The sequence below is a fragment of the Primulina tabacum genome, chromosome 13 (genome assembly GCF_025594145.1).
Source record: "Primulina tabacum isolate GXHZ01 chromosome 13, ASM2559414v2, whole genome shotgun sequence".
NCBI lineage: Eukaryota > Viridiplantae > Streptophyta > Magnoliopsida > Lamiales > Gesneriaceae > Primulina > Primulina tabacum.
Window position 1 is genome coordinate 6,786,473 of NC_134562.1, and position 24,325 is coordinate 6,810,797.

Here is a 24,325-nt window from a genome sequence, read left to right on the forward strand (position 1 = left end):
TGAGAGAAAGAGAGGGTGAGAGTGTATGTCAAAGGAATCAGAGAGAGTCGATAGAAGATTGCTCAGGGACTTCTCTAATATGAGTGAAGGAAAGAATCCAATCTTTCCATATATATATATATGAAAGCACGAATAAGTTGTAATGGACCTATTTTTGTACGGTTGCCGGTCATCCAAAATACATGTGCTCTGCGCTGGGTTCTCCAACAAACAAAGAATTTGTGATGTCAAGGGAAGGTTGCTTGTCTCATAGTTGTGGAATTCGGTTTTCTCTTTTTCTTCGTCCATTTTCATTCCCATCTACTTGCAACCCCCCTTCCTCCCAAACTTTTTTCGTTCTCCGTCTCATACGTTGTTCGCCTTCTTTTCAGGCAACGTCTGCTTTCCATCCTTCTCTGTCCACCATTTTGTGCGTGGCTCGATCTCCTTTGCTTTGGAAAGTGACAATTTGGTGAGTGTTTTCCTTGGATTTATTTGAATATGGTGTTCTGCTTGTGTTATTTCCCCTACCCTGCTATATTTGGCACCTTAGAAAGTGTCGCCCGTCTATGCTTAGCGTTTGGAAAGTGTCGAACGATGTACGTTAATTTAGTTTTGTTGTCTCGGTGTTCTAGCAGAGGTATATTGTTTGCTCCTTGTTATGCTCCTTGTTGTCTAATTGAGCTACCAAAGGAAATACTATGGCGCACCTCTGTCTGGGCAACTAATCGTTTTATTCGAATTTTTTTGGAATGATTCGTTTCACCTTCCTAGTTACCTATAGCGCACCTGGTTTTAATGCTTGTTTGCCCGTGCTTTGAGGTTGCGGATGACTATATTGCTTTCCATGATCTTATAGGCCCTTCGACTTCGGCTTCACGGTTGTTTCTCTTCCTGGGTTCCGACAGAAATTCGTGGGTTAGCTCTTTTTTTATCCGTCCCTCGGATTTGTTTCGGCTTGTTATCAGTGTCCTGCATTTTATTTGCCTTTTTGTTGCTCAGGCAGTATTTTTGGGATTTTTTATTGTTTTTAATTTGGTCACCTCTTTTTTATTCTTGGGTTTTCTTATGCTTTGTGATTTTTTGGTTTTTTGGTTTCTATTTTAACGCTTAGCTCAGACAACCAAAGTATCTAGTTTGGATTTGATATAAGGGATTTGAAGTCTTTGTTGTGCTTGTGAAAGGGTTTTAAGCTAATTGTTATTGATCTGCAAAATTCACCTTCGTTGTATTTGAGGAAATAAACTATTTAAAATATTTTATTACTTTTTATTTTGTGTAAAGAAAAGGTATAATTCTTTCTATTTTTGGGAGGAAAAAATGTTAGGGTAGGTGCTCGTCGAGCCAAGTTTTGGCCGAGTGTTCACAATGAAACTCTATGTATAAATAATTTTTATTTTAATAATATTTGAAATTATTGTTTTGGCACATCTTTATCTGTATACCCATGCTAGTTGCATACATAAAGTCCTTGAATATACAAATAGTAGAAAGAATATGAGATGCTCATATGATGAGTATCATGAAACTCATATTTGTAATACTATATATTCTAAACAGTTCCTAGTCGATTCAGCTGCCGCTAAGAAGGATATATGTTGCTCGAGTTCGAGACTAGTATCTGATATCTGAGTACAATTTTTCATTGGTAGGTGACATTGTGATGTCCGAACATGCAGATAGGTGCTCCTTGTAGAGTGCACTGAACAACCCTCGATAAAGGACTTTCCAAGTGGTTCTCACTTATCGAGTGAAAACGTCCTAGTTTATGGTTGTACACCATTAGTCCTTATGACTCGGGACAACATTGAGACTCTATATGCTAGCATTGCACTTTGACTTGTTTACCGACTCATGTGGGATCATCAGGTGGCAAGGTTGGGTGTTTTGTCGAAACATATAGGAGTCGATACATTGTAGTCGGGGATTCACCGCTTACCTTCGGGTATGGATATCCTATGTGTATGTAGTTTGAAATCTCTGATCAGAGTATGGTGGTAATTAAGAAAGGGGTTTCTTAGATTACACCATCGATGCAACTACAACATGACACATAGTATCGATTCTTTGACAGCTCTCGATATACCAAAAGTTGTCGAATCGGTCGAAATATATGAGATGAAGGGACCGTACTGTACGCTAACTATAATTGAATGGTTCTTGCAGGAACTATCATTTGATACCTAGGGAATCATGTAAGCGATGCTGCTAGGCGTTTAACATGATTGGTTGGGTATTATCAGACTTGAGTTTTGACGTTCTTATTATCAAGGAGTTGATAAGTAAGAATGGAGCAATTGGGGTATGCTCATATAAGGACATGTTTAGTCCCGAATCACATGAAGATGTGAACCCATGGCTAGTTGTATCAATGAACCATTGAGGGCCACACAAGTGCTAACTTTCTAGATGCCGTTGAGAAGTTAAAATAGTTCAATGTGTTGAACGGCTTATAAAGGAGTTTATAAGCGTAAATAAAAATAGAAGTATGACTTCTATAAGGAGAATGTAAGGTCCAAACTTAAGACGACGTAATCCAACTGCATGCAAATCTAGGAAAATATGAAAATGGGTAATTAATTGATTTAATTGCTAAATTTATTTGTGTGACATGCATGATTTTATGCTAAATACGATTTAATTGTCATCTTGCATAAAATATATTTTTAATGATTATTCAAGTTGCGATCGAGGAACGGAGACTGAAGGCTGAAAACGAAAATTTTTTATTAAATAATTGTTTTTAATTATTTAAGATATGATTGTGAGTTTTTCTTATTTTGAAAATAAGGGGTTTTGAGGTGATTTTATACGCCGGGACGTAAATTTTATCAGCGTTGGTTGTTCAACAAAAATACGAATTTTTTGGCAACCCAGCTATTTAATTCACAAACAATTTTTTTTTACCAAAACTTTGCTAATATTTTATTTAATTCTAACTAAGACTAATGGGCTTAATTTAGGGGCTTATATGTCTAAAGCCTAGTTAGTATTTATTTAAGCTATATATAATACATAATTAGCACCCCAAAACCCTACAACTCTCATAACTCACGCCTCCCCACACTCATTAAAGATTCAGAAACCCTCCCCCACCCCAACACACGACACACACATCTACAATAATTGAAGGGAAAAACCGAGAAGCTCTAGGGAATTCAAGCCAAGGTCTTGCTCCGTTCTTCGACATCGTCAACGATTTTTCGTGCGTATAAAACGCAAAGGCACTCATATTCCTCCTTTCAAACCATCATCACATCATATTACTTTTTTTATGCATGAAAAGTTTGGAAAACAAGAGACACTTTGCAGTATTTTCGTTTTAATGCAATCCATGAAATTTCAAGCATGTTTTTGATCCAAACTTGTGTTATTTACATACATATAAGGGGCTGCCATGATTAGGACATGACTAGACATTGTTTGACATGAATATGTGGCTCACGGGTTTGGGGAGTGGAAGGCTGGGGCTTGGTTCGGTTGGTTCCAGGGGTTTTCCAAGGTCAGTAGGGAGTCTAGGGAAGAGTCCTAGCCATGCTACTCGAGCTAAGGGGTGGGGAGGAGTCCTTGACAGCAAGGACTCCAACGCGAGTGAAGCCGAGGGGGGGACGTTGGTTCTGTTCTTCGCGCAGGCTTGGAGGCTCGGTCCAGGGGGCCTGGGCTGGGTCAGTTCGAATCCTTAGGGCCCTTAGTGGGTGCACAATACGTTGGTTCAGTGGTTGGGGTCGTTGGTAGGGGCCTTGAAGCTAGAACTAGAGTCCTTGTCCAAGAAGGACTTCTCGGCCAGCTTAGGTTAGAGTTGGTGGGCTTCGTTGTTACGTTTGGGGCATTTTCCTTGGGATATTTGGGTCCAGTAGGGTACTTTAGGACGTATGTCAAGTCTTGGATCAACATGGTTCGGGGGTAACTCGTGAAAATCAAGAGATGGCTCGGGTCCAAGATTTTGGGTCATTAGGGTTTTTAGAAGTTAAGAAAATTGATAAACGGCTCACGGGGGGTCGAGTCGTGGTTCATGGGGACTAAAATAATATAAAAAGACTAAATTTAGAATTTAGGAATTTTATATTGAAGTTCGGGATTTTTCGGGATTAAAACGCCTTCAAAACGTCTAATTACGAATTAATTCAAAAGCCTAGTTTTTATGCTAAATAAAATTATGGGAATTTTAAATTAGGCTTAAATAATTATTTGGGACATGTTAGAGTCAAGAAAATCAAGAAAAGGTCAAAAACGTAAAATGTCACGTCCAGGGGTAAAACAGTCTTTTTACACCGGAAAATTAGTAAACGTCATGGCAGTGCCCTATTTGCTGTTCCATATGCTAATATGATTGTTTCACATTGTTTATGAAATTTTTTTATATGTTGAAATCATGATTTTCAAATGTTCATAAATTATTAAGTTAAATTGGACACTTAAAAGATGTGTTGCATGCTTGGTTTCAAAATAAAAACGATACGTATATGCATGATTTTTATTAAGTGATGATAACATGTTGATGGACAGTGAAGGGATTGTGACTAGTACATGTTGGAAATATCGTGAGGGTTATGGTCTCAGTGGGAGCCCAACGATCGTGTTTCCTTGGATACGGATATGAATACGAATACGTGATACAAATACGAATATGTTAATACGTTGGCCAAGGCCCAGTTGACGGGTGAGAGTGTCGCTGGTGTCCCCGCCGCCCAGTACTGTGGTTTTCTTTAGATGGATCCATCGCCCAATACGATCAAGAATACGAGTCACAATCACGATCTGAATTCAACAAACACGAACATGAATATGAATATGAATATGAATATGGACACGAATATGGACATGAATATGAATATGTTTAAGTGATATGTTTATGTCTTTTGAAAATGTTTTTATGCATTACTAAAATGTTTACGAAAATGTTTAAGTTTATGCATCCTCATGAAAATGATATTTTAAGTACAATTATTTTTCGCTGTTATATGTTTACTGTATTACGTATTACTTGTTATTAAGGATAGGACGTGTTGAGTCTTTAGACTCACTAGGTGTGTATGATACAGGTGATATAAATAACTATGATGTTGGAGGTCTTGACGAGTGACTTGCTGGACTGTCGGTGCACATAACCCGAGGACCAGCGCTTCTATTTCCGCATTTTAGTTTATGATTTTACATTAAATATTTTTACGACATTTTATTTTTGTTTTTGAGAGGTTTAGTATGGGCTACACTTTTCAACATTTATTGCTTTTTAGATTTGGTAAAACGATTTACGATTTCTTGTTTTGACTATTCCCTTTTGGATTTTCAAATACTAGTTGGATGGGTTATTTTAAATGGTGCAAAAGTATTTTACTGTATATGTATATGTATAGGCTGTAAGTTTGAGAGTTTAAAAAAAATTTCTAGTACTTTTTAAGAAAACGAATAAGCAGATGTTTCAGTTGGTATCAGAGCAAAGGTCCTGTAAAGGGTTGTGCCACCATCAGCGCGGGGAAGTTCAGTCGTCAAATCTCAATTTGTGAGTTTTACATGCTTTATATGATTTAATATGTTGTTACCTGCATGATAACATGAATAATATTTTTACGTTACATGTTACTAGCTCTTTGAATATTTATGTTGTACATGCTTAAATTGCTAAATGAGTTAGGATATGTCGCATGATTAGAGAACTTAGATTTAAATGCATGTTGATTACGTTAGAATTTGGAAAACGTTCAGATAAAATGCCTCCTAGACGTGCCCATGTTAATAAGAACCAAGCAGAGAACAGTGTGAATCATCAAGGGAATGCACCACCACCCCCTCCTCCAAGGGGATCCTGCTACTCGTGAATTAGAGTGGATGGCTCGCGAAACATCTGCTTATTCGTTTTCTAAAAAGTACTAGAAAATTTTTTTTTCTCCTTAATCTTCGTAATTACAGATATACTTATATATAAATATTTTAAAATATCTTGTCACCATTTTTAAAATAAAACATCCTACTAGTACTTGAAAATCCAAAGGGAGAAGTCAACCATGAAATCGTAAATCCTTTTACCGAACCTAAAAAACGAGCCCCTACCCTCCTACCATAACCTGGCCGAGAACTCCTTGTTGGGCAAGGACTCTTGATCAAGCTTCCTAGCCCTTACTAACGAGCCCAACCTCTGAACCAACGTTTTGTGCACCCACCAGGGACCCTAAGGACTCGACTTGACCCTGCCCAGGCCCCCTGGACCGAGCCCCCAAGCCTGCGCGAAGTTCAGAACTAGCGCGCCCCCCCCTTGGCCTCTCTCGGGTAGGAGTCCTTGCTGTCAAGGACTCCTCCCAGCCCCTTAGCTCGAGTCCTAGCTTGGCTAGGACTCTATCCTTGACTCCCTCGTGACCCTGGCCAACCCCTGGAACCAACCGCACCAATCCCCACCCTTGAAACATAAGACCCGAACCCCTTACAGCCCATGACAGCAAATTGCATGACGTTTTTGTGTACAGGTTCGTGTGTGGAGTTTGTGTGGCGTTTTAGGGGCCTAAAATTCATGCAAAACCTTACCATAACACTTCCTAGACATGGCAGCCCCTTTATGCACATAAACATCACAATTTAGATAAAAATCCTACTTTAAAATTTCATAATACATGCAAAAACGAGAATTTCATAAAGTGTCACTTGTTTTGCAAACTTTTCATGCATAAAATAAATAATATGATGTGCTGATGGTTTGAAAGAAAGAATAGGCGTGCCTTTGCGTAATTTACGCACGAATATCCGTTGACATCGAAGAACGGAGGGACTCCTTGGCTAGCTTTCCACTTGGACTTTCGAAAATCTTTTGAAGGTGTTTTGCAAGTGTGCCGTGTGTGTATGAGAGGGGTGGGGAGAGTTTTCACAATTTGAAAGAGAGTGGCCGATTGTTGTTGCTAGAATAGGGTTTTAGGTGTTTTAATATATTATATACTCTAATTAAATTACTAACTAGGCTTTAGGCCTATTAAGCCAATAATTAAGCCCATTAGTCTTTAATTAGAATTAAATAAAATATATTATTAAAGTTTTGGTAAAAATAGTTTGTGAATTAAATATCCGGGTTGCCAAAAAGTTCGTATTTTGTTGAAATCCAACACCGATAAAATTTACGTCCCGACGTATAAAATCACCTCAAAAACCCCTTATTTTCAAAAATACTAAAAAGCATCGACCATATTTTAAATAATTAAAAATAATTATTTAATACGAACATTTTACGTTTTTCAGCCCTCGGTCCCCGTTCCTCGATCGTCACTTGAATATTCCTTAAAAATACAATTTTATGCATGATGATAATGAAATCATAATTTACATGTAAACATGTATGTCACATAATCAAAGAGCAATTAAAATCAGTTAATTACTCATTTTTCATAATTCCTAGATTTGCATGCAGTTGGATTTCGTCGTCTTAATTTTGGACCTTACAATTCCTCCCCCCCCCCCTAAATAAAATTTCGTCCTCGAAATTAGAACTTACCGAATAGATCTGGATAGCGACTCTTCAAGTCCCTCTCGGTTTCCCAAGTAGCTTCCTCTTCCGAGGGATTCAGCCACTTGACCTTGACCATTGGAATGACTTTGTTTCGCAATCTTCTTTCTTGCCTTGCTAAGATTTGGACAGGTCTTTCTTCAGAGATCATGTTTGGAGTTAATTGAAGAGGTTCATAATTAGGTACATGTGACGGGTTTGACATGTACTTCCGCAGCATTGAAATATGGAACACATTGTGAACTCCTAAAAGCGCTGGTGGCAATGCCACTCTATAAGCTAGTGTCCCAATTCTCTCCAAAATTTCGAATGGACCGATAAATCTTGGACTTAGCTTGCCCTTCTTGCCAAATCGCATAACACCCTTCATGGGTGCTATCGTCACAAATACATGGTCGCCCACTGCAAACTCCAAGTCCCTTCGTCTTTTGTCCGCATAACTCTTTTGTCGGCTTTGCGCAATCTTCATTCTATCCCGAATTTTGACTACAAGCTCGGCAGTCTCTTCAATCACATCCGGACCAATCTCTCTTCTTTCCCCAACCTCGTCCCAATGAATAGGTGATCTACATTTCCTTCCATAAAGTGCCTCAAAAGGAGCCATCCCGATTGATGATTGGAACTATTATTGTAGGTGAACTCTACTAGAGGTAACTTTGGTTCCCAACTTCCTTGGAAATCAATAACACATGCCTACAGTAGATCTTCCAGAATCTGTATAACTATTTCTGACTAACCATCGGTTTGAGGATGGAACGCTGTACTGAACAATAACTTGGTCCCCATCGCTGCATGCAGACTTTTCCAAAAAGACGACGTGAATCTCGGATCCCTGTCAGAAACGATGGATACGGGAATCCCATGCATCCGAACTATCTCTCGAATATAAAAGTCGGCATATTGAATCATGGTGAAAGTCGTCTTAATAGGTAGAAAATGCGCTGATTTAGTAAGACGATCAACTATCACCCATATAACATTGAATCCCTTAACAGTCTTTGACAATCCCACAACAAAGTCCATAGTGATGTTTTTCCATTTTCACTCGGGAATAGGGAGTGGTTTTAATTTCCCCGCTGGTCTTTGATGCTCTGCCTTGACTTGTTGACAAGTCAAGCATTCAGATACAAATCTCAGGATGTCCCTCTTCATGCCTGGCCGCCAATATAATAGCTGCAAATCTCTGTACATCTTGTTACTTCCTGGATGGATGGAGTAAGGTGTGTCATGGGCTTCCTTCATAATAAGATCTCTCAAAGCATCGTCACTAGGAACCCATAATCGATCTCGATAACGAACTATACCATCCACCTCTGAATATAATTTCCGACCCTTGGCTTCATCTCTAGCTCTCCACTTTTGCAACTGCTCATCAGTGGACTGCCCATCAAGAATTCTATCTCTCAACGTCGACTGTACTGATAGTGTGGCAAGATTAGGGGCCTCGCCCCTAGCATAGACTGTAAGCTCGAACCACTGTATCTCGGACTGCAACGGTCCTTGGAGTGATAATTGAGTGATAACTGCTGCTTTTCTACTCAATGCATCTGCCACAACATTAGCTTTCCCCGGATGGTAGCTAATCTCACAGTCATAGTCTTTCACTAACTCGAGCCATCTGCGCTGTCTCATATTCAATTCCTTTTGGGTGAAGAAGTATCAAACTTTTATGGTCGGTGAAAATTTTGCACTTCTCTCCATAAAGGTAGTGTCTCCATATTTTCAAAGCAAAAACTACTGCTGCTAGCTCAAGATCATGAGTATGGTAGTTCTTCTCGTGAATTTTCAGCTACCTCGACGCATAGGCGATAACTCGGTTATTTTGCATAAGAACTGCGCCCAAACAAAGTTTAGATGCGTCAGTATAAAGAACATACTCCCCTTGCCCCGATGGACATAGACAATACTGGCGCTGTAATCAAGGCTTGCTTCAACTTATCAAAACTGTCTTGACACTCGGACCCCCAAATAAACTTCGCATTCTTCTTAGTCAAAGATGTCAAGGGCACTGCAATAGATGAGAATTCCTTGATGAATTTGCGATAATAGCCAGCTAGTCCCAAGAAACTGCGAATCTCGGTAACACTCTTCGGTACTGGCCACTCTTTCACTACCTCAACTTTACTTGGATCGACCTCCACTCCACTACTAGAAATGATGTGGCCTAAGAAGGCCACTCTATCAAGCCAAAACTCGCACTTGATGAATTTCGCAAAAAGCTTTCTATCTTGTAGAACTTGCAGTGTTGTCCTCAAATGTCGACTATGCTCCTCCCTGCTCTTAGAATAGATCAATATGTCATCAATGAAGACTATAATGAACTGATCCAGGTACGGCTGAAATACACGATTCATGAGATCCATGAAGATCGCTGGCGCATTGGTCAACCCGAATGGCATGTCCATAAACTCATAGTGCCCATATCTCGTGCGGAATGACGTCTTATGAACATCTGACTCCTTTACTTTCAATTGATGGTATCCAGATCGCAGATCAATCTTGGAAAATATCAATGCTCCTTGCAACTGGTCAAATAAACCTTCGATTCTTGGCAGTGGATACTTATTCTTGATAGGACCCTATTGAGCTCTCGATAATCAATGCAAAGACGCATACTACCATCCTTCTTTTTCACAAATAATACCGGCGCGCCCCATGGAGAATAACTAGGGCGAATTAAACCCTTGTCTAGCAATTCTTGGATTTGATCTTTTATTTCTTTCATTTCAGCGGGTGCTAGACTATAAGGTGCTTTAGATATAGGAACAGTGCCCGGCATTAGATCAATGGAGAATTCCACTTCCCGATCGGGTGGAATACCAGAAACATCTTCGGGAAAGACGCTAGGAAAATCTCTAACAATATCGACGTCCTCCATATTCTGACTGATAGGAGCATGCGTGGTAGTGACACATGCTAGAAAAGCTTGACATCCATGCTTAATAAGCTTCCGTGCACATAGACAAGAGATGATGTGCGGCATTTGCTTGTTTCTCGCCGCCTCAAAATAAAAGGTTTGCCACTAGGCGGTCGAATAGACACTGATCGCTGACTAAAATCAATCAAAGCTCCATTAGCTGATAGCCAATCCATCCCAAGTATAATATCAAATTCGGGCATAGGGAGCACAATAAGATCCGCCCGAACAACATCCCTGAATAAACGAAGGTCTAGATTCTTGACAATTTTAGACGTGAGCATCTGATCACCGGAAGGAATAGAAACTTTGAAACCCAAACCCATATCTTGAGGAGAAATTTTCAGTCTTTTGATGAAGGTTTCAGATATAAAAGAATGTGTAGCTCCCGAATCTAGCAATGCGTAGGTAGCTACACCTAGGATGATGATCTTCCCTGCGGCGAAAAACGTCTTTTAAATCTTTTCGTGTCGAAACTTAAGGATTTACTATCATTAATTTCCCAAAGGTTAGGTGAAGATTCGTGTTGAACTTAGGTATTTCTTGAAAAATTGCATTTTAGTCCTTCAATTTTCCGAAATTTGCATTCGTGACCCCATATTATCGAATTATTGCCAATAAATCCTGATATTATTTTCAAAAATTCTGATTCAGCCCTTCATGTTTCGAGAATTTCATTATTGATCTATAAAAATTCAGAAATTGCACTTAGGTCACGTATCTTTCGATTTATTGCATTTCGGTCCCTTAAATTTCGGTAATTGCATGTTGATCCTTCCAAAATTCGAAATTCTCCCCAACACCTTAATTATGATTTTCTTTAATTTTGCCCCTAAAAATTTTTATTTGGAATTGATTCATCTTCATATAAAATAAGGCACAAAATTCATAAAATTCTTTATGGTTTCTAAAATCATAACTTAATCGCCTAAGGTAGAACATGCAACTTAATTTCTACTAAGTTAGATCTTGTTCCCAATTCAATTCAAATAACCAATTTAACATTTCATGCAAATGAAAGCAATATAAAAACTGTTAAATGACTAGGTTACCCGTGATGAGCGTAGTGTCTGCCTCTTCTTCAGCTTCCTCGGCATTCATCACATATGCTCTTCCAACCGTAGGTGCTTTCTTCTTCGGGAAATCAGAAGCCTTATGCCCTTCTTCCTTGCAGATGAAGCATTTATAAGATCCCCACATGCACTTGCCAAAATGAAAACGGTTGCACTCCTTGCAAGGTTGCTTATCGGCAGGCTTTGGCGCTGCAGGTGATGGCTTTGGTGATGCTTTTTTCTTTACTTTACCCTGGGGCTTTTGAGGCCCTTGAGGTCTAGGAGGACTCGTATATGGCTTCTTGTTGGGTTGGTTATTATTCTGATGTTGTTGCCTCTTACGCTGTAACTCAAAGTCAATGTCCTTTAGGGATTGCTCAGGCTGATATGCATAGGTAACTGCTGTAGCATAATCTCCAGGACGCATCATCATGACCTTATCCCGAATGGTAGGTCATAGGCCATCCTTGAAATGTCTAAGCTTTTCTTCCGCATCCCTAGCAATAAGTGGTACAGAGTGACAACCCCTATCAAACTTTTTCACAAAATCAGCAACGGATACGTCTCCCTGATGGAGAGTCATAAATTCCCTCTTTATCCGGCCTCTGACATTAGCAGTAAAGTATTTCTCATAGAATTTTGTCTTGAACTGTGCCCAAGTGAGTGTAGCAAGGTCAACACAATGCTCGGCTCTTTCCCACCATAAAGAAGCGTCATCTCGAAACAGATAAGTGGTACACCTCACACTGGTCAGCATCTCCCATATCCAGAGAGCGAAAGTGTACCTCAAGTGAACGTATCCAGCTCTCAGCAGCAAAAGGATCGGTAGTGCCAGAAAATTCCTTCGGCCCTAGCCTTCGGAACTGATCATAAATATCATGCTGTGGCCTAGGTGGCTGCTGTAGCTATTGCTACTGCATCTGCTGTAACTGCAGCTGTAGCTGTTGCTGATGTAACTGCTGCTGCTATAACTGTTGCTCGAAGAGACGAGCCATACCCTCTAATGCACGAGTAGCAGGATCCCCTGGAGGAGGGGGTGGTGGTGGTGCATTTCTTTGACTATTCCCTCGATGATTAATAATGTTCTCTTCCTGATTCTCGATAACGGGTGCACGTCTAGGAGGCATTTTATCTGAACGTTTTCCGAATTCTAACGTAACCAACCTGCATTTAAATCTAATTCCTCTAATCATGAGTTATATCCTAGCTCATTTAGCAATTTAAGCATATAAAGAAATAAATATTCAAAAGCTAGTAAACATGTAACGTAAACATATTATTCATGTCATCAAGCAGGTAACATCATATTAAATCATATAAAGCATGTAAAACTTACAAATTGAGGCTTGACGACTGAACTTCCCGGCGCTGATGGTGGCACCACCCTTTACAGGACCTTTGCTCTGATACCAACTGAAACGTCTGTGTATTTGTTTTCTAAAAAGTACTAGAAAATTTTTTTTTTCTCCTTAATCTTCGTAATTACAAATATACTTATATATAAATATTTTAAAATATCTTGTCACCATTTTTAAAATAAAACATCCTACTAGTACTTGAAAATCCAAAGGGAGAAGTCAACAATGAAATCGTAAATCGTTTTACCAAACCTAAAAAACGAGCCCCTACCCTCCTACCATAACCTGGCCGAGAACTCCTTGTTGAGCAAGGACTCTTGATCAAGCTTCCTAGCCCCTATAACGAACACAACCTCTGAACCAACGTTTTGTGCACCCACCAGGGACCCTAAGGACTCGACTTGACCCAGCCCAGGCCCCCTGGACCGAGCCCCCAAGCCTGCGCGAAGTTCAGAACTAGCACCCCCCCCCCCCTTGGCCTCTCTCGGGTAGGAGTCCTTGCTGTCAAGGACTCATCCCAGCCCCTTAGCTTAAGTCCTAGCTTGGCTAGGACTCTACCCTTGACTCCCTCGTGACCCTGGCCAACCCCTGGAACCAACCGCACCAAGCCCCACCCTTGAAACATAAGATCCGAACCCCTTACAGCCCATGACAGCAAATTGCATGACGTTTTTGTGTACAGGTTCGTGTGTGGAGTTTGTGTGGTGTTTTAGGGGCCTAAAATTCATGCAAAACCTTACCATAACACTTCCTAGACATTGCAGGCCCTTTATGCACATAAACATCACAATTTGGATAAAAATCCTACTTGAAAATTTCATAATACATGCAAAAACGAGAATTTCATAAAAGTTTCACTTGTTTTGCAAACTTTTCATGCATAAAACAAATAATATGATGTGCTAATGGTTTGAAAGAAAGAATAGGCGTGCCTTTGCGTAATTTACGCACGAATATCCGTTGACGTCGAAGAATGGAGGGACTTCCTTGGCTAGCTTTGCACTTGGACTTTCGAAAATCTTTTGAAGGTGTTATGCAAGTGTGCCGTGTGTGTATGAGAGGGGTGGGGAGAGTTTTCACAATTTGAAAGAGAGTGGCCGATTGTTGTTGCTAGAATAGGGTTTTAGGTGTTTTAATATATTATATACTCTAATTAAATTACTAACTAGGCTTTAGGCCTATTAAGCCAATAATTAAGCCCATTAGTCTTTAATTAGAATTAAATAAAATATATTATTAAAGTTTTGGTAAAAATAGTTTGTGAATTAAATAGCCGGGTTGCCAAAAAGTTCGTATTTTGTTGAAAAGCCAACACCGATAAAATTTACGTCCCGACGTATAAAATCACCTCAAAAACCCCTTATTTTCAAAAATACTAAAAAGCATTGACCATATTTTAAATAATTAAAAATAATTATTTAATACGAACATTTTACGTTTTTCAGCCCTCGGTCCCTCGTTCCTCGATCGTCACTTGAATATTCCTTAAAAATACAATTTTATGCATGATGATAATGAAATCATAATTTACATGTAAACATGTATGTCACATAATCAAATAGCAATTAAAATCAGTTAATTACTCATTTTTCATAATTCCTAGATTTGCATGCAGTTGGATTACGTCGTCTTAATTTTGGACCTTACAGCTCGCCTCTTCGAGCAACAGATACTACAACAGCATCTACAACAGCAACACTTACATCAGCAGTTACAGCAGATGCAACAGCAGCAGTTACAGCAGCCACCTAGGCCACAGCCTGATATATATGAGCAGTTCCGGAGGCTAGGACCGAAGGAATTTTCTTGCACTACCGATCCTTTTGCCGCTGAGGGTGGGATTCGTTCACTTGAGGTACACTTTCGCTATCTGGACATGGGAGATGCTGACCGTGTGAGGTGTACCACTTATCTGTTTAGGGATGACGCTTCTTTATGGTGGGAGGAGCCGAGCATGTGGTTAATCTTGCTACACTTAGTTGGGATCAATTCAAGACCATGTTCTATGAGAAATATTTCACTCCGGATGCTAGGAGCCGAATAAAGAGGGAATTTATGGCCCTTCGCCAGGGAGATGCCACTAGTTGCTGAGTTTGTGAAGAGATTTGATAGGGGTTGTCACTTTGTACCCCTTATCGCCAGGGATGCGGAAGAAAAACTCAGACACTTCATGGATGGCCTACAACCTACCATTCGGGATAAGGTTATGATGATGCGTCCTGTGGATTATGCTATAGCAGTTACCTATGTATATCAGGCTGAGTAATCCTTGAAAGACATTGACTTTGAATTACAGCGTAAGAGGCAACAACATCAGAACAATAATCAGCCTAATAAGAAGCCATATACGGGTCCTCCTAGACCTCAAGGGCCTCCAAAGCCCCAAGGTCAAGTCAAGAAGCAAGGACAGCAGAAGCCACCACCTGCAGCACCAAAACCTGCAGAATCAAAACCATGCAAGAAGTGCAATAGACTACACTATGGGCCATGTGTGTGGGGTACTTCTAAGTGTTTCATATGCAAAGAAGAAGGGCACAAAGCAGCTGATTGCCCAAAGAAAAATACACCTACTGTGGGACGACCATATGTTATGAATGCCGAGGAAGCGGAAGAGGAGGCATACACTACGCTCATCACGGGTAACCTAGTTATTTAACATTTTTATATTGCTTTCATTTGCATGAAATGTTGAATGGGTTATTAGAATTGAATTGGGGACAAGATCTAACCTAGTGGAATTTAGGTTGCATGTTCTACCTTAGATGGATTTAAGTTATGATCTTAGAAACCATAGAAAACTATATGAATTTTGTGCCTTATTTTATATGAAAGTGAAACAATTCCAAATAAAAAGTTTTAGGGCCAAAATTATATAAAATCATAATTAAGGTGTTTGGCGAGAATTTCGAATTTTTGGGAGAATCAACATGCAAGTACCGAAATTTAAGGGACCAAAATGCAATATTTCGAAAGATTTGGGATCTAAGGGAAATTTACAAACTTTTAAGGGCTGAATCAGAATTTTCAAAATAATATAAGGATTTATTTGCAATAATTCAAAAATTTGGGGTCAAAAATGTAAAATTCGAAAAATTGAAGGACTAAAATGCAATTTTTCACGAAATGTTTAAGTTCAACACGCAATCTACATATAACTTTGGGAAATTAATGATAGTAAATCCTTAAGTTTCAACACAAAATTTTAAAGGACGTCTTCACCGCAGGGAGGATTATCATTCAAGGAGTAGCTACCTATGCATTGCTAGATTCAGGGGCTACACATTCTTTCATAACTGAAATCTTCATCAAAAGACGGAATATTATTCCTCAAGATATGGGTTTGGGTTTCAAAATTACTATTCCTTCCAGAGATCAAATGTTCACGTCACAGATTGTCAAGAATCTGGAGCTTTGTTTATGCAAGGATGTGGTTCGGGCAGATCTTATTGTGCTTCCTATGCCCGAATTTGATATTATACTTGGGATGGATTGGCTATCAGCGAATGGAGCTTCAATTGATTTTCGTCAGCGATCAGTATCTATTAGACTACCTAATGGTAAATCTTTTGTCTTCGATGCGGTAAAGAACAAGCAAATGCCGGACATTATCTCTTGTCTAGGTGCGAGGAAACTTATTAAGCGAGGATGCCAAGCTTATCTAGCATGTGTCACTACCACACATGTTCCTATCAGTCAGAAATTGGAGGATGTTGATATTTTTAGGGATTTTCCTAGCATCTTTCCCGAAGACGTTTCTGGTATTCCACCCGATCGTAAAGTTGAATTCTCTATTGATTTGATGCCAGGCACAGTTCCTATATCTAAAGCGCCTTATCGCCTAGCACCTGCTGAAATGAAAGAATTAAAAGATCAAATTCAAGAATTGCTAGACAAGGGTTTTATTCGTCCTAGTTTTTCTCCATGGGGTGCACCGGTGTTGTTTGTGAAAAAGAAAGATGGTAGCATGCGTCTTTGCATTGATTATCGAGAGCTTAATAGGGTCACTATCAAGAACAAATATTCATTGCCAAGAATTGAAGATTTTTTTGACCAGTTACAAGGAGCATCGATATTTTCCAAGATCGATCTGCGATCTGGATACCACCAGTTGAAAGTTAAAGAGGCGGATGTGCACAAGACAGCATTTCGTACGAGGTATGGGCACTATGAGTTTATGGTCATGCCATTCGGGTTGACCAATGCGCCAGCGATCTTCATGGATCTCATGAATCGCGTATTTCAGCCGTACCTGGATCAGTTTATTTTAGTTTTCATTGATGACATATTAATCTATTCCAAGAACAGAGAGGAGCATAGTCGCCATTTGAGGACAGCACTGCAAGTTCTACAAGATAGAAATCTTTATGCGAAATTCAGCAAGTGCGAGTTTTGGCTTGATCGAGTGGCGTTCTTAGGCCACATCATTTCTAGTGACGGCGTCGAAGTTGATCCAAGTAAAGTGGAGGCAGTGAAAGAATGGCCAGTACCAATGAGCGTTACCGAGATTCGCAGTTCTTGAGACTAGCTGGCTATTATCGCAAATTCATCAAGGGATTCTCATCTATTGCAGTGCCTTTGACATCTTTGACTAAGAAGAATGCGAAGTTTATTTGGGGATTCGAGTGTCAAGACAGTTTCGATAAGCTGAAGCAAGCCTTGATTACAGCGCCATTGTTATCTATGCCATCAGGGCAAGGGGAGTATGTTCTTTATACCGATGCTTCTAAGCTTGGGTTGGGCGCAGTTCTGATGCAAAATGACCGGGTTATAGCCTATGCGTCGAGACAGCTGAAAATTCACGAGAAAAACTACCCTACTCATGATCTTGAGCTTGCAGCAATGGTCTTTGCACTAAAAATCTGGAGACACTACCTTTATGGGGAGAAGTGCAAAATATTCACCGACCATAAAGTTTGAAATACTTCTTCACCCAAAAGGAGTTGAATATGAGACAGCGCAGATGGCTTGAGTTAGTGAAGGACTATGATTGTGACATTAGCTACCATCCGGGAAAAGCTAATGTAGTGGCAGACGTTGAGCAGAAAGACAGCAGTTATCAATCAATTATCACTCCAAAAACCGTTACAGTCCGAGATACAACGGTTTGAGCTTACAGTGTATGCTAGGGGCAAGGCCCCAAATCTAGCCACATTATCAGTCCAGTCGACTTTGAGAGATAGAATTCAGGATGGACAGTCCACTGATGAGCAGTTGCAAAAGTGGAGAGCTAGAGATGAAGCCAAGGGCCGGAATTTATATTCAGTGGTGGATGGTTTAGTTCGCTATCGAGATCGTCTATGGGTTCCTAGTGACGATTCCTTGAGAGATCTTATTATGAAGGAAGCCCATGACACACCTTACTCCATCCATCCGGGAAGTACAAAGATGTACAAAGATTTACAGTTGTTATATTGGTGGCCAGGGATGAAGAGGGACATTTTAAGATTCGTATCCGAGTGTTTGACTTGTCACCAAGTCAAAGCAGAGCATCAAAGACCAGCGGGGAAATTAAAGCCACTCCCTATTCCCGAGTGGAAATGAGAAAATATCACTATGAACTTTGTTGTAGGATTGCCAATGACTGTTAAGGGATTCAATGCTATATGGGTGATAGTTGATCGTCTTACTAAATCAGCGCATTTTCTACCTGTTAAGACGACTTTCACCATGATTCAGTACGCCGACTTGTATATCCGAGAGATAGTTCGTCTGCATGGAATTCCTGTATCTATTGTTTCTGACAGGGTCCCGAGATTCACGTCATCCTTTTGGAAAAGTCTGCTTGCAGCGATGGGGACCAAGTTATTGTTCAGTATAGCATTCCACCCTCAAACCGATTGGTCAGTCAGAGAGAGTTATACAGATTTGGAAGATCTACTGCGAGCATGCGTTATTGATTTCCAAGGTAGTTGGGAACCAAAATTACCTCTAGTGGAGTTCACCTACAATAATAGTTATCAATCATCAATCGGGATGGCTCTTTTTGAGGCACTTTATGGAAGAAAATGTAGATCTCCTATTCATTGGGACTGAGGTTGGGGAAAGGAGGGATATTGGTCCGGATGTGATTGAAGAGACTGCGGAGCTTGTAGTCAAAATTCGTGATAGAATGAAGACTGCGCAAAGCCGACAAAAGAGTTACGCGGAGAAGAGACGAAGGGACAAAGTGTTTGCGGTAGGAGAGCATGTATTTGTGAAAATAGCACATATGAAGGGTGTTATGCGTTTTGGCAAAAAGGGGAAGCTAAGTCCAAGATTTATTGGTCCATTCGAGATTTTGGAAAGTATTGGGACACCAGCTTATAGAGTGGCATTGCCACCAACGCTTGCAGGAGTTCACAATTTGTTCCACATTTCAATGCTGCGGAAGTACATGTCGAATCCGTCACATGTGCTTAATTATGAACCACTTCAACTAACTCCAAACATGACCTATGAGGAAAGGCCTGACCAAATCTTGGCAAGGCAAGAAAGGAGATTGCGAAATAAAGTCATTCCAATAGTCAAGGTCAAGTGGCTGAATCACTCGGAAGAAGAAGCTACTTGGGAAACCAAGAGGGACTTAAGGAGTCGCTATCTAGATTTATTCGGTAAGTTCTAATTTCGAGGACGAAATTTAATTTAAGGGGGGGGGGAGGAATTGTAAGGTCCAAATTTAAGACGACGTAATCCAATTGCATGCAAATCTAGGAAAATATTAAAATGGGTAATTAATTGATTTAATTGCTAAATTTATTTGTGTGACATGCATGATTTTATGCTAAATACGATTTAATTGTCATCTTGCATAAAACTGTATTTTTAAGGATTATTCAAGTTGCGATCGAGGAACGGAGACCGAAGGCTGAAAACGAAAAATATTTTTATTAAATAATTATTTTTAATTATTTAAGATATGATTGTGAGTTTTTCTTATTTTTGAAAATAAGGAGTTTTGAGGTGATTTTATACACCGGAACGTAAATTTATCGGTGTTGGTTGTTCAACAAAAATACGAACTTTTTGGCAACCCGGCTATTTAATTCAGAAATTATTTTTTTTACCAAAACTTTGCTAATATTTTATTTAATTCTAACTAAGACTAATAGGGCTTAATTTAGGGGCTTAATAGGCCTAAAGCCTAGTTAGTATTTAATTAAGCTATATATAATACATGATTAGCACCCCAAAACCCTACAACTCTCATAACTCACGCCTCCCCACACTCATTAAAGATTCAGAAACCTCCCCCACCCCAACACACGACACACACATCTACAATAATTGAAGGGAAAAACCGAGAAGCTCTATGGAATTCAAAGCCAAGGTCTTGCTCCGTTCTTCGACGTCGTCAACGAAATTTCGTGCGTATAAAACTGCAAAGGCACTCCTATTCCTCCTTTCAAACCATCATCACATAATATTACTTGTTTTATGCATGAAAAGTTTGGAAAACAAGAGACACTTTGCAGTATTTTCATTTTTATGCAATCCATGAAATTTCAAGCATGTTTTTGATCCAAACTTGTGCTGTTTACATACATATAAGGGGCTGCCATGATTAGGACATGACTAGACATTGTTTGACATGAATATGAAAGCTTCAAAACACAATAAAATGTGAGGAACATGAAACACGAAAGCTGGAACCACCCTTGGCCTGTGGTGTCTTGTGGCTCACGGGTTTGGGGAATGCAAGGCTGGGGCTTGGTTCGGTTGGTTCCAGGGGTTGGCCAAGGTCAGGGGGAGTCTAAGGAAGAGTCCTAGCCATGCTAGGACTCGAGCTAAGGGGCGGGGAGGAGTCCTTGACAGCAAGGACTCCAACCCGAGAGAAGCCGAGGGGGGGCGCGCTGGTTCTGTTCTTCGTGCAGGCTTGGGGGCTCAGTCCAGGGGGCCTGGGCTGGGTCAATTCGAGTCCTTAGGGTCCTTAGTGGGTGCACAATACGTTGGTTCAGTGGTTGGGGTCGTTGGTAGGGGCCTTGAAGCTAGAACTAGAGTCCTTGTCCAAGAAGGACTTCTCGGCCAGCTTAGGTTAGAGTTGGTGGGCTTCGTTGTTACGTTTTGGGAGTTTTCCTTGGGATCTTTGGGTCCAATAGGGTACTTTAGGATGTTTGTCAAGTCTTGGATCAACATGGTTTCGGGGTAACTCGTGAAAATCAAGGGATGGCTCGGGGTTGAAGATTTTGGGTCATTAGGGTTTTTAGAAGTTAAGAAAATTGAAAAACGGATCAAGGGGGGTCGAGTCGTTGTTCATGTGGACTAAAATAATATGAAAAGAATAAATTTAGAATTTAGGAATTTTATATTGAAGTTCGGGATTTTTTCGGGATTAAAACGCCTTTAAAACGTCTAATTACGAATTAATTCAAAAGCCTAGTTTTTAAGCTAAATAAAATTATGGAAATTTTAATTTAGGCTTAAATAATTATTTGGGACATGTTAGAGTCAAGAAAATAAGAAAAGGTCAAAAACGTAAAATGTCACGTCCAGAGGTAAAACGGTCTTTTTACACCGGAAAATTAGTAAACGTCATGGCAGTGCCCTATTTGCTGTTTCATATGCTAATATGATTGTTTCACATGTTTATGAAATTTTTTTATATGTTGAAATCATGATTTTCAAATGTTAATAAATTATTAAGTTAAATTGGACATTTAAAAGATGTATTGCATGCTTGGTTTCAAAATAAAAACGATACGTATATGCATGATTTCTATTAAGTGATGATAACATGTTGAAGGACGTGAAGGAATTGTGGATACTACATGTTGGAAATATCGTGAGGCTTATGGTCTCAGTGGGAGCCCGACGATCGTGTTTCCTTGGATATGGATACAAATACGAATACGTGATACAAATACGAATATTTTAATACGTTGGCCAAGGCCCAGTTGACGGGTGAGAGTGTCGTTGGTGTCCCCGCCACCCAGTACTGTGGTTTTCTTTAGATAGATTCATCGCCCAATACGATCAAGAATACGAGTCACAATCACGATCTGAATTCAACAAACACGAACATGAATATGAATTGAGTTTATTGTAACGACCCATTACAGGCCCAGTGGACCGCCCATACGGCCCACTGCCCCGATCAACTTAAGGCTATCCCGATCTTGGGCTCTGCTCTATGGGCCTTGGCCCATCTATGGAACTCTTCCCTCACGGGCTTTCCATAGGCGTCGTACGGGTTACTCATAGAACTCTTCAGCCCTTGCACGGAAGCTTTTGCCTTCCCAGGATCGAATCTAAGACCACATGGATATATAGGTACTAAGCACAATCTAGGTACCAATTGAGTTTATTGTAACGACCCATTACAGGCCCAGTGGACCGCCCATACGGCCCACTGCCCCGATCAACCCAAGGCTATCCCGATCTTGGGCTCTGCTCTATGGGCCTCGGCCCATCTATGGAACTCTTCCCTCACGGGCTTTGCATAGGCGTCGTACGGTTTACTCATAGAACTCTTCAGCCCATGCACTGAAGCTTGTGCCTTCATAGATCGAACCTAAGACCACATGGATATATAGGTACTTAGCACAATCCTGGTACCTAGCTCAATTGGTACCAGGATTGTGCTAAGTACCTATATATCCATGTGGTCTTAGGTTCGATCCTGGGAAGGCACAAGCTTCAGTGCATGGGCTGAAGAGTTCTATGAGTAACCCGTACGACGCCTATGGAAAGCCCGTGAGGGAAGAGTTTCATAGATGGGCCAAGGCCCATAGAGCATAGCCCAAGATCGGGATAGCCTTGGGTCGATCGGGGCAGTGGGCCGTATGGGCGGTCCACTGGGCCTGTAATGGGTCGTTACAATAAAAGGCGCCTTTTATTGTAACGACCCAAGGCTATCTCGATCTTGGGCTCTGACTATGGGCTCTCTCTGGAACTCTAGACTCTTCCCTCACGGGCTTTCCATAGGCATCGTTACTCATAAGCTACTCCAGCCTAGCTCAATTGGTACCAGGATTGTGCTAAGTACCTATATATCCATGTGGTCTTAGGTTCGATCCTGGGAAGGCACAAGCTTCAGTGCATGGGCTGAAGAGTTCTATGAGTAACCCGTACGACGCCTATGGAAAGCCCGTGAGGGAAGAGTTTCATAGATGGGCCAAGGCCCATAGAGCATAGCCCAAGATCGGGATAGCCTTGGGTCGATCGGGGCAGTGGGCCGTATGGGCCGTCCACTGGGCCTGTAATGGGTCGTTGCAATAAAAGGCGCCTTTTATTGTAACGACCCAAGGCTATCTCGATCTTGGGCTCTGACTATGGGCTCTCTCTGGAACTCTAGACTCTTTCCTCACGGGCTTTCCATAGACATCGTTACTCATAAGCTACTCCAGCCTAGCTCAATTGGTACCAGGATTGTGCTAAGTACCTATATATCCATGTGGTCTTAGGTTCGATCCTGGGGAGGTACAAACGCCAGTGCATGGGCTGGAGTAGCTTATGAGTAACAATGCATATGGAAAGCCCGTGAGGGAAGAGTCTAGAGTTCCAGAGAGAGCCCATAATCAGATTTGGTAAAACGATTTACGATTTCTTGTTTTGACTATTCACTTTTGGATTTTCAAATACTAGTTGGATGAGATATTTTAAATGGTGCAAAAGTATTTTATGTATATGTATATGTATAGGCCGTAGGTTTGAGAGTTTAAAAAAAATTCTAGTACTTTTTAAGAAAACGAATAAGCAGACGTTTCAGAGAATGTAACTTTTAATTTATGGAAGTGTTCCTAAATTAAAAGTTGGACAAATAAATAATGTATTTGAAAATTGTGATTTTCATCAACATTGTTATGGACTAAATTAAATTAATTCAAATTTTAAATTAATTAAACACTAGTGGGCCTAGTAATGTCAAAAATAATTAAATTAATTCAAGTATTGAATTAATTAAATAACATTAGGCCTTGTAGAGCCCAATTAGAGATAATTATTAAACTAGTGGGCTTGAGTAAAATCAAGTAAAGTTTAAATGGTCTCAAATGTGTTTGAGACATTTAAATAAAAAGTCCATGGGCCTTGAAATTGTTACAAGCCCAAGTAGAAAGCATGCAAGGGAGGTGAAGGGTTGGAGGACTACTTTTTCAACATCCAAGGCATGACATACACATGCTCACTTTTACTTTTGTATACACCAAGAAAAACACTCCTACCTCTCTCTTCCAAGGCATGTGGCCGAAATTTGAAGGCATTTTCCCCTCAATTTTGTTCTTCAATTGTTGAAGAAAACATTCCCTTCTCAGAGAAAAATGCCTTACATTTTCTAGTGCAAGTGTAAGGTGGATCTTCTTTGTTGGTGGTGGGCTTGATTTTGAAGCAATGTGTGCTCTTGGAAGCTTGTAGATCAATCTTGCCATTGAAGAGCTTAGTTTTTTGACAACTAAGTTGGAGTCATCATCAATCTTTTAAGATTGATAGGTAAAATCTTAAAACACCCTATGAATGTCATTTTGTGTTTTATTGTATTTGCTACACACTATAGTGTTTAGGGTGCTCGGTTTTTGTATGAAAATATTTTTGAAACTTCCGTTGCGCAAGCAAGCACCTT

At 40.2% G+C, this 24,325-nt stretch overlaps 1 long non-coding RNA gene across 1 annotated transcript in view; it reads left to right on the plus strand.

The window, feature by feature from the left end:
- The first annotated feature begins 718 nt into the window (after positions 1 to 718).
- The window catches only part of LOC142523453 (uncharacterized), a 43,567-nt gene continuing 19,960 nt past the window's right edge, over positions 719 to 24,325 (plus strand). The window contains exon 1 of the long non-coding RNA XR_012814667.1: positions 719 to 897. This is a non-coding gene — a long non-coding RNA (uncharacterized LOC142523453). The remainder of the gene's footprint in view (positions 898 to 24,325) is intronic.